Source organism: Aphis gossypii, chromosome 3 (assembly GCF_020184175.1).
Source record: "Aphis gossypii isolate Hap1 chromosome 3, ASM2018417v2, whole genome shotgun sequence".
Classification (NCBI taxonomy): Eukaryota; Metazoa; Arthropoda; class Insecta; order Hemiptera; family Aphididae; genus Aphis; species Aphis gossypii.
Window position 1 is genome coordinate 18,653,329 of NC_065532.1, and position 12,835 is coordinate 18,666,163.

Below are 12,835 nucleotides of genomic sequence, written 5' to 3' on the forward strand. Positions count from 1 at the left end.
TTTCGCGTGACGTGATTATTTAAAAACAACACATTTCTAATAAATAAAAAAAAATCACTATATACTTAGATTTAATACCATTGATACCATGGCCTACCACGAGGTTAGGTTATTCTATTTAAGTAATTAATGAGTAATAGAAGCCAAATTGGGCATTAGAAAAATCGGTTAATCCTATTATAAATTCTAAATGCTTCTTGCAGGTCGTTAAAACTATGTATGCCATTCGAGCGTGCCAGGTATTGAGAAGGTTTAATTTGTAGAAAATTTTTAGTTTTTTCCCTAAAGAACGTCCACTGTTTGGAGATACCTACCCACAATTTGGAAGTGTCCGTTAAAGGTTTATTCGGTGTTATTACAACTTACAAGGACGGAATAATTATATACTCAATTATATAATATAATACGCTATGTATAATATGTCTTTTATGTTATTATATTCGATTACAACATTTTTATAATTAATAATCGAGTATTCGAATCACATTTAATAAATAATAATATATTATACAACTATATTATGCTTATACATTTCTGTAGATTTAAAAAAAATTGCCTCTGTATACGGAATATTAAGCATCCTGCGTTATACGGTAAGGAAACACCCTTAGAATACGGCCCATCTAACACGGCGGAGTTGTAGTTCCGAGTAAACTTACAATGTATTAATGCTTACACATTTTGGGTGAATAGAATCATAATAGATCATTTACTATAAATGGACATCGATTATACTGGCTGCTATGTACATTAAACCTCTTAGATTGTTTTTTAATCAGACTGAGTTCAACTAAAATTAGTACGTATATGATGTGTAATATATCCATAATAGATAATTTAAAGGATTTGATTTTTTTTTTTAAATGGTATGAGAGTTACCTAATAAAAAATTGTTTATTCAATTTAGTAAATAAAATGTAATAATTAAAATTAGTCAGAAATTAACATCATTCTAAGTGAGTAAAATAATATTTATTAATTATTATGGGTGCGGCTGAGATATGCGCGGTCTATATTGTATAATATATGTAATTATTGTGATAACAATTTTAATCGTAAAAAAAAATCAATTGATGTATTATACACAGCAATATTATAATCACAAGTGTTATAAAATATAATTAAATAGTAGTTAAAAAATTATCCTATAATTTTATGATTATGTTTAAACTATCCTGAAATATAAATTGTACTTACATTTTCTAAATAAAAACGTCGTGACTCCCGTATGTAATCTGATCACCGCAAATCGCGAGTAGAGCGATTCGCTTACCAAATACCAGGTATATTTTATCATGAAAGTAATAACTTAGGAATAAATTAATGTTTAATAATATAATTAATGAACTATCATGGAAAAAAAATGCAATGTTTTTAATTGGTAAAATAAAATTATTTTAATGATAGGTATTCTATATGTGCCATATGCAATGTTGTAAACTGTTTTCTAATAAAACTTGTAAATTATTAATGTTAGAAGCAACTATCTACATAATAAAAAAAAATTTGGAACATAAAAAAACAATCATCAATCCGTTCAAAATCTAAAAAAAAATCATACTTATGGAAAATGTTTATATTTTATATTAATGTATCTGAATAAATTCTAAAGCTGTTACTCACGAGTAAAGAAATTCGCTCGTACAGGTGCAACAACTACAACACGACTAAACTACCAAAGTAATTATTATCAGAATGCAAAATTTTTCCTTATCAGTTATCGGAAAAATGAAGTTGCCGTTTAACGATAAATCTATTTTTAATTATTGTCTAACAAGAACATATTAAGGGGATTGGTGAGGGTGATTTCCTGTCTTTGTCTAACACACGCGCAACATAAGAATTCAGACGTTTTTTTTGTCCAACGTACCGATTAATACGGTAAAGCGATAAGAATTCTGAAAACAGATTTGAATTCGTTGTCAAGTCTACTTGAGAACGGTCAGTCCACATTTTTGATATTATCTGCCAAAATCTTAAAATTATTATATTACAAACGAGTAATTAAAAAATTGTCATATTTCAATTATTTAAAAAGTTATATTTTAATATAAAAAATGTGGACTGGCCGTTCTCAAGTAGACTTGACGACGAATTCAAATCTGTTTTCAGAATTCTTATCGCTTTACTGTATCAATCGGTACGTTGGACAAAAAATACGTTTGAATTCTTATGTTGCGCGTGTGTTAGACAAAGACAGGCAATCACCGTCACCAATCCCCTTAAATAAGTTTATATACTATGAATTTGGAGAAAACACAACTACGAGACAGCCAGTGGTTCTCATCTTACAAACTACGTGAGGGAAATTTTCACATACGAGCAATGACGGGTTTTAAAAAAACAAAATTTTCAACACACAATCGCTTGTAATCAATTGTAATCGTAATTCGTAGGTAAGTACAGAGTTAGACTACAAGTGTAATAATAATATTATAAGTATTAGGTGTTTTAGGTATTTTAGACTACGATTTTTCTTCATTAACTCTACAGCATACTACCGAATTCAAAACCAAACCACTGTTGCAGGTATCGCTGATTCGGTTAACTTTTCTATCCAACTACCTCTCCCTTCCGAAGCCATCCACTAGTAATAAGGAGATCTTTTGCACGCATATCCTTTCTTTCCGCTGTGGGTTTTCCCATCCAATTAGAAACTTTTTGCGGGACAACTTTGCATCACCGTCGTGGCGTGACGGTATATCCAGAAGGGTATAAATAGGTATTCAACAAACTCCTATAGACAACACAATTAACTATTATTATTATTATTATTAAGCGTATATTATTGCATTACGTCGTATACTCACGTTTTTGTTTTAATTTTTTTAATTGATTGACACCATCAAATAACATTAACAAAAAACTTGATTTTGAAAAACAGTCTACCGATGACACTTATGGTATTAGATAATACATACATTTTTTGAATATGTAATAAATGGTCAACTGTTTCTTTTTAACTTCTTGAGAGTGAATTTTCAATAATTGGTCAGGTAATTTTTTTGCGATGATATTTTAGTGGTAGTTTAAAGACTTATATAGATAAAGACTAAGATTTTTTAGTGGTCTCTGCAATTGTTATGGTTTGAATTCTGTGTAAAAGGTTTGATGATTTGTGATTAGCTGGAAAGTATTTATTTTTTTGAATTATTTGAATTTTGTTTAAATTGGATTTATTAGTAGAGTCAACATTTGTATGTCAAATAAAAAAAATGGCTAAGGAGATTTGGTTTTGCAAGGAATTTTAGTTTAGATTTTATTGTGGATAAATCGTCTATTTAAGCGTAGGCGTTAATTTAATTTTAAGTGGCATACATCGCGTGCACCTGCATTAATTCTTTGTCAAAGTTTTTTCCGAGATATTATTTGATTGTACTGTCTGAAACGAGTAATATTATAATGTCATTTGTGGTCAGAAGTCATCTCTGAGTGCGCATGGACGTGATGTGATATGAGTTATTTTTACTAATTTTTTCTATTCACTTTTGGTAGGTATACCTATATTACGATTCTATATTATGTCATATAAGTGCGAACGAAGACTACCTATTGAAAGTTGTCGGCGGATTTCCACGAAAATATAGAATAATATAATATATAGCTTTGTCATTGGCATATTATATTCAGCAACTATACGGTTGTGTTGCAGGTAGAGATAGGCTGATCCGTATACTTAAAGTTAAAATAATATACAACATAAAGTAGGTGGGTATTGTTACTTTGCAGTTTTGTTATAATACTATTGTTTCGCCGTCGTCGTTCCGAATTACAAATAACAATATTGCGGCAAATGTCTTATTCGTGTACAGATTCATCCACCGGTACGGGTGAATGCTGCGCTGTATATAGGTAGTGTCATAATAATATATATATAATATATATATACGTATATAATGGACAACAAACCACGATGATATATTATTATTCACCGGTACTGTAATATTGTGATAACCACCCATTTTTTTCCACTCAATATTCGCTGAATTGGTGTTGATGTATAATATAATATTATAGGCTTATCGTAAACAAGCGGTATTTATACAATTATTAAAATATTGTATTTTATTCAAACAATAATTATAATAAGATTTACTTGTGGTTTGTATACGTCTTAATACCTAAATAGCTATATAGGTATGGTCCACATATACCTATGTATAGTAACTATACTATAGTTAATATACAATTTTAAAATTGTTCCGTTCATTTTGTAAGTAAATACTAGATTAGTAGGTAGTATTGAGTTAAAGATGTATTGTTTAAATGTTAAATCTACGAATCCATACTCGCTCATCACAACATTGGTATTAATACTTATAATATCATGAAATGAATTCGTTACAAATTCGTTATCAATAAATTTTTTGAGATTTTAACCTATTTAAACTTTTAAAATTTACAAATTTATAATCGCACGATTACACGCTTACGTTGTACACAAACTCGACACATATATTATATACATAGAACTTACCTATACTTTAAAAAAAATACATTACATATTATTACAGTTTTATACATTTTATTATCTAACTGAATTCACAAACTTTTACGCTAGCCACAATCAACTAGCACGAAAATAACGACGTTATGATAATTATATTTTTTTATAAATTAATCTAAATTTCGAAACATTCGTATGATAACCAAACTGGTTACTTGGCTATTAATTTTCTTCAATGTAAAACATTATGCTCGTAAGAAAAAAAAGAAAATTATAGCCGTGGCATTCTTAACCAAAAAATGTCGCGTAGGTTGTAAGTAGAATACTTAACGAGCAGCGAACTTTTTATCATCCTAACATCTCGATAGACAGTGGTAGTTCTAATGTACGGGCAGGGTGGGCAGCTATACCCATACCAAATGTGTTGGTATTCATCTGCAAGATAGTTCAATGTCGTTTCATTTTGATAAGTAAAGTAAAGTAATAGCATTTATTAGTCGAAACTCAAAAGAATGAAAATATTTCTTTGTTTTTTTTTTTCCATTATTTATTTTACTCTGTTCAAATAAATTCATTTTTTAAAACATATCAGTTATAAATAATCATACACGGTGAAATTATTTATTTATTTTGCGATACTTTAATTATAAAAGTATAGTTTGATAATACGCCATAAAATATTTTAAAACTATATCATATTATAACCAACTTGGCAACATATAAATTACATTATATTTTGTTCAAAGAAAAAAAAATCTATGTATGACAATTAAGGATTTTAAGTGGTGCCTATAGTATAGACTATTTATAAATATATTAATTTATTCAATCTTGTCGAGCATCGTATGGTAAACAGTTTGATGCATATCCACCTATCAATATATAATTATAAGCAATATCGACATAATACGTATAATTCATAATGTATCTAGCTATATATCTTGCAATTAATTACCAAATGACAAATACCTAAGTATATTTAAAAAATTTTTCTACAGGAATTATGTAGCAGAAGTATAATTAAACGTTATGATGTATAGTTTATATGTTATTCGTATGGGGACGCATGTTGAAGAGGTAGGCATGTATTATAAAATTTGTACAACCATCGAAATAGTACTAATATCTATAGGCAAACAGACAATAATTACAGTACGACTAACAATGATGACATTTATACATCCATAGATAATAGATATTAGATATATGTTTATAGAATATTGTATGCTTGTACACAAGCCTAAATGAAAACATAATGAATGTTGTTGCTCATTGTGTAGCTATATATAAATTAGTATAAGTATTTGTCTTAATATCGAAACCAAAACATTTGGTATATAATAATATTATTATTTGTTTTAACTTTGCAAGATGCAAACCCGTCACACACTTTATTCCGGTATCTACGAGCAACTATAAATGGAAACTATCCACTTATTTATAATGATAATAATATATAGGTAGCATATTATACGGTATAACAATAGTAAAATAATGACAATGAAAAATATACATTACTTCAGTTATACCTGGTTTATTATTTTCAATGTAAATCATACAAAACTCCTTACAGAATTGTACACACAATATACGAGTAATGGGCTAATATGTCTTTAATAATGAGTTTCAAGACGCTAAAGATTGTATGGAACCATATTTTCTTATTAAAAAACTGTTTGGAACTCACTCGTTATAAAATTATTTTAGACTTTTAAGTATCTAATTAATTTTCTGTTTGTTCGACATAGAAATAACGAAATTATATTAAAATTTTCAAACACTATTTCGTTTGCAATTTAAAATTTGAATTAAGAATGTTTAATTCTGCGTAAAGCTGCAACTTAAATTTCTAAAATATATTATATAAGTATTATATTCATAATCCTTTTTCGTTGTATGAGAGTGTTATAAATAAACTGGAAATGTTCAAAAACGAAAATGTCCTTTTACTATACAACTATATAAGTATTCGATACAACAGCGATGGTTTAATCATAATTTGTTCATCATAAACACTTTCAAAATAACAAATAAGAAAAACTTAATTTGTTTGTTTTATATAATTAAAGTTTCCAACAAGTTGTCAAAAATTAACCTTTTAAAATCGATTAACTTAGTAATAATTGAAAAAAATATTATTTTGTACACTGATTAAAATCAGAGAAAATTGACTTTATGCTATTTTAATACCCTAAGTTGATAATTTGGTATAATTGAGTTCTTTGTTTATAATGCTAAAAGTCTGCACTATTAAAAGTTATTTTTAAATGGTTTTAATCTTTAATAATTTTTCTAAGCATCAAGAATAACTTCTGAAAATGGGATAGAAACGTATTGCAATAACATGTGTTTTTTTAATAAAAATTAATATCGGTTTTGGTTCTATTGAAAAACTATATTCGATATTGTTACTTGTAAATCGTAATATTGATAAAGATGAATATAAAATGATTTCATCAGCTTTTATTTGTTTTACGTGTAATTCAAAATTATCATTTTAAAGTATAAAGTATGTTTATGAAATCCTAGTCCCAAAATTACGGACAAGAGACAACACCTGTAAAAAGTGTCGATTTTACAATTGGTCCTCTTTCAATAACGTACATTACTAGTTTTGTATCATAATATTAAATCGAAATATCTATGTAAGAAACATAATTGAGAATTAACAATTTGTAAATAACTTTTGTAATATTTGATTAAAATATTTGAATCGATGAAATACTAAATAATAACTATTCAATAGCTTAAAAATACACATCTCGTGCATAAAATATTTAAATATTTCTCATAAAAATAAATTAGTATCTACTTAAACGCTTATTTATATAATATGAGTAAAGTGTATATTATTATAATACATTGTACATTTCATAAATTTGAATGTTTTTTAATAAACACTTAATACTAAAGTTGTTTCATGATTGTTTTAATAACAAACACCTGTAGCCTATAGGTAAATTAAAATGTATACATGGATAGCAGAATTCCATAATAACGCGACATTTACATTATATAACCATGTAATTATCTTCTTACATAGCATACCAAAGTGAAATAAGTTGGACAACCGATAAACAAATTTACAATTGTCGACTCGGTTGAAATGGTAAATAGAGTTCAACAATTGAAATGTCTCAATCGCTTTGTAGTTTGTACTTTGTAGCATGAGAGACATACGAGTACATGTAGACGGGGAACAAACATTATAACAGACAACAGTAGTTATATTATTCAATTGAAAATTGATTCAGACTTGTGACATACTGACACCGTAGCAACGAATAATTGTACGATTGCATATTTAAATGGAATATTTACAATACGGTATTGAATTGTATTGTATGATTACAAGTTCAATAATAAACAAAATACTTGGTCGGTAGACCGTAAGCATCTTTTAAGGATGACAGTACATTCTCATATTATGCACAATTTATATGCATTCATTTATCCAATACATATTTTACAAAACACACAATTACAAAACTAAAAACCAACATATATTATGTTCATGAATAAATATTGACAAAAAAAAAAATGTAATAAAAGTACCTAACCAACATTATGATAACATCTATGAATTCGTTTACCGAGTTATTAATAAACTTGAATATGATTATTTTATATTAAACTTATTTAAATATATACAAAAAAACAATAGTTTCAAGTATAAACGTATATTTAAAAACATGATTAAGTCATTAAAGGTACATTTGCTCATTTTTTAGAATAATAAATAATCCTTGTGACGGTTAAGTATAAATTATACGTTTCTAAAAAAGTGCAGTTTGTTGTTCAAACGACGTGTGTATAGGGAAATAAAATGTTTATCGCAATGGATGGTATACATAATATATCACAATCCTTATCATAATTAAAAAACTATAATTTGATGTTTTTTTTTTTTAAAATAAAATCAATTGACTTCATAAAAATTATAGATATTTTTAAATTTATTTCAATAGAATTTTCAGTTGATTTCACATTTTAATTCTGTGAATACATTCAACATGTATACACTATACTTACAACTGTATAATATTTAAATTTTTTTTAATTATAATTATAATATATTTAATAAATTTGTATGATCACTAAATGTTTTAAAAAAATACTATTTCAATTCTGCTCAAAATCCTTTTTACTTCATTTCAATTCAATGGTTTATCATTGCTTTAAAATTCCAATAAATAATGCACAACTTTGTTAAAAGCATATAACAGTCAAAAATATAGTGCCGAACATAAGGTCTATTATAATGTTTTCCCTCATTTTTATATAACGTTTATTTTTTATTTGTTACATTCTAAAATGCATCTAGCAATAAAATATTAACCGATTATATTTTTAGATATATTTACTTTATTTTCAATACAATCACGGTAGAAAATATTTATTAAATTGTAAAATAAAGACTTTGCTGTTGAGTAAACCCAAATTAAATCTAATTGAATTAAAACAAACAATAAATGCGTGTTTTTTCTTACAGTTTTTCTTTATTTATTAGTTTTAAAAATTTCAATGAGTATACAAATCAACAAGGAAAATAAAATATTAAATTCCTTTTGATGTTTTTTTTTTTTAATATATGTGTATTAACTGATTTAATAATAGTGTGTAATATAAATATTGTATTTATTATTTCATAAATGAATATAAAATGAACAATGTGTACATATACATTGTTTATTAATTTTGAAAAATTATATACAAATGAACGATGGGCATTTCTTATTAGTTACATAAAGACCGGCAATATTTTTAATTTACTTATTATAAAATTTAAAAAGGATATTATGTTTACATGTTTACTATTTATAGATTATATTGTTTAAAACGTTATTATACATAGAAATAAACTTATTTTTTAATTGTTATTAAATCCTAAAATACGTATCTATCTTAAATATACTTGAAAAAAAAACAGTTATCAATAAGCAAAAATAATCTGAACAATAATAGATAAAATAATAATTTTACCATGTGCATGACGTGTTAGCCTGTTACAGGTATAAAGTCAGCCATTCGGCTATATGCAGCTAATGCTAATATTATCCGGTATTAATATGCATATTAACTAAACACTTTGACTATTGTATATTATTATTAAACTGTTTGTTTTTAATCACTACTTCCGACATTAACCGGATACAATAAACATTAACCACTATATAAGGTATGGACGATGTTACAGACTGTTTATTATACTGCTCAACTGTTGTTAACAATAATTATGATACAAATATACAGAGAATTGTTAGTAGGCATGATTATTATATCTTTGGGTATATTAATACATTTTATCATATTGGTCGAGCTTTGATTATTAATTAAATTGGGTTGTAAAAATGCGAACAGCATAATATACACTATACTATAGTGACTATAGTATAAGGTTCGAAAAATAAGTTTATGAAAATCGAAAAAAAAATTGTGATGGAAATGCATAAAAATTAATACACCACATTACGGAAACACGCACCACGCTAGCTAGTGATACCTATATTTTAATTTCTGTAAACTCAAAATCAATAATAAAATAATAATAATGCCAATCGAATAATATTTTATTGTTTTTAAATTTAGTATGTATAAAAAATATTAGATATTTATGTTCTGTATAAATATATAAGTAAATTTACATTTAAACAAGTAAAAAAAAAATGAATATATAAAAAATTCTTTAAGCAAACGACAAAAATCGTGTAATTACTGGTTTTATGATAATTTATATAAAATAAAGTATAACACGTAAGCTTTTAAATTTATTTTTAATCGATTTAATATGTTTAAAAGTTAATATTTATCAAATAAAAGATGATGATGAAAGTTTATCAAAATGGGTTAGTATTTTTATAAATCATAGAAGCGATTTATGATTTGAGTTTTTATAATTTTTTACACTATTGCATAAAAAACCGTTCATTTTTATTATAGAAAATTGACCATCATAAAATTTGGTTTTCTCTCTTTGATACGTTTTTTAATAAGTGTCCTAAGAAGTGACCAAATAAATTATAGAACCTTAAAGTATATATAGCCTTTAGGAAATATAAAATGGAATATATTTTACATATAGTAAACCATTTCACATTTGGATGAAGTGTATAACCATCGAATTGATAATTAAAGTAATCTAGAAGATTTGTGAGGATATTGTTTCTGATTTTTCATATTTAAAAATACCTTTCGTAGTTATAATAAAATTAAAAATAGTATGAATATTGTAACAATATTTTTAATTATTTTTTAAATGAAATCATAACAGCTAATTACCAGTTTTTTAGATAATAAATTCATAAGATTATTTTAAATACGAATTAAATTTAATTATTACATTAAAACAGTAGATATAATTTATTACAAACGAATAAAAATTTTATTTTAAAATGTAACGCTAACTTATATTAACTTAAACTTGACTAAAAATAATACATTAATATTAATGTTCAAAGGTGTAAAAAAAATATCTCAATTTCAAACAACAAACTTTAGTTAAGTTTCGTTTAAACAATAATGTTTAAAATTATTCTTTTTAAAATACTTTTTAAAAGTACCAATTTATTAATTTATCATCCAGTTTTAATAATGTTAATTGTTATTTAACTGTAAATTTAAAAAAAAAAAATGTGTTCACACTTATAAGCATGGAAAATTAGCGAAAAATCGTATATTTTTCTAGCAATCAAAAATTACAATAATATATGCAAGTATAATGAGTATAGGTACTCTGGTTAATATAAATCTATTAAATTTCTTGGAAAACGGTTCATTGATTCTGATTTAATTGGGCAGTCAAACGTAAAAATATATTTATAAATTTAAACATTATATATACTTAATATAGTGTACATTAAGATTTATGTTATCTCATTTTGTGCAAGATGGGAACACAAATTAGTTACATTACCCACGTATTTGATAATAGCCTGCACTCCTATGCAAACACGTAAATATACAACGGAGATAAATATTGCTTATATAAATGTTTTTCAGTTGGCTTCCTGAACAGTGGATTCCATATCGTATAAGTACATCTATGATAGTATACGTTAAACACGTTTATACATGATCAGACTTTAAAATGTAGTACTTAAATAATAATAAAAAATTATGTGCAACGAATTTTTCTTCGCTCTTGTTCTTGCGTAGACTTGACGCAGAGTTAGGACAATCAAAAAATTGATGTTTATGGACTATTTTCAAAATATAGTAGGTAGTCATCAGTGTGTGAGCAAAGACGAAATTTCACGATACAGGTTTTACTACCTAATTAGGGCTGTCAAGCTGTCGACAAAACGGTCGTCCTTATTCTATTACTCGTTTGTTTTATTGATTTAGAAATACGCACTCGCCAATGATAATCAGGATATATATTTTTTTTTTTACTTACTACAATTTTCTTCTAGTTAAATATCTGAGAGTGTAAATGTGTGTGTGTGTGTGTGTTTGTTTGGTTTGCAAACTAAATCTCATTAAATACACACTTGAGACCAAAACTTCTAGTTCAACAACATATAGTTCATATATATGAAAATTGTATAAAGTTCTCTGATACATGAGTTATAAGTGTTATCGTCTTATCGATATACGTATGCAATTTACCTACATTATATAATATATATATATAAAATATGTAGGCTGTACTTGAATTTTCATTTATTACCTTTATTATTATTTACTAAAATCAATAAAGCATTGATTTAATAGTAACTATAATGAATTATTGATATATTAAACATCATAGATCAATAATCATGTTATTATTTTTATGGTAATTAGTTTAAATACTTAAAAAATCATAATAATATGTTTTTAGAACATATCTATAGAAACATAATATTTTAATTTTTACAGTCCTCAAGTAGTACAAAACATCTCAGAAATATGAAAATATAATTATTCTTTAAATAAATTAATAAATTTCAAAAATTACATTTTAGACTGAGCGTAGAAATCAAAAGTAAAATATTTTCAGTAGATATTTTTCAAAATAACTGAGAAAAAAATGAAATTTTACGCAAAACCAGTATTCAATAAAATCAATGTTTTTATGATTAAAAAACAAATAACCATGAACATTTAAAATGTACGAACTACATAGGTATTTTAATTGCGAGACTAAAATTTAAAAATGTATTAAAGTGTTTTTCATAGTGAAACTAAAAGATTTAAAATAAATACGAATAGAATCATTTTTTAAAGATGTTTGAAATTTAAATTTGGATGAAATTATATATTTTAATATGATATATATTTTGAATGACAATGTCATTGTTTTATTATTATTCGAATTCGCGGAACTTAAAACTTTTATGTATATTATATATGTTATTATACACTATAACATTTTAAAATTATAATGTAGATTGTAAATATTAATTG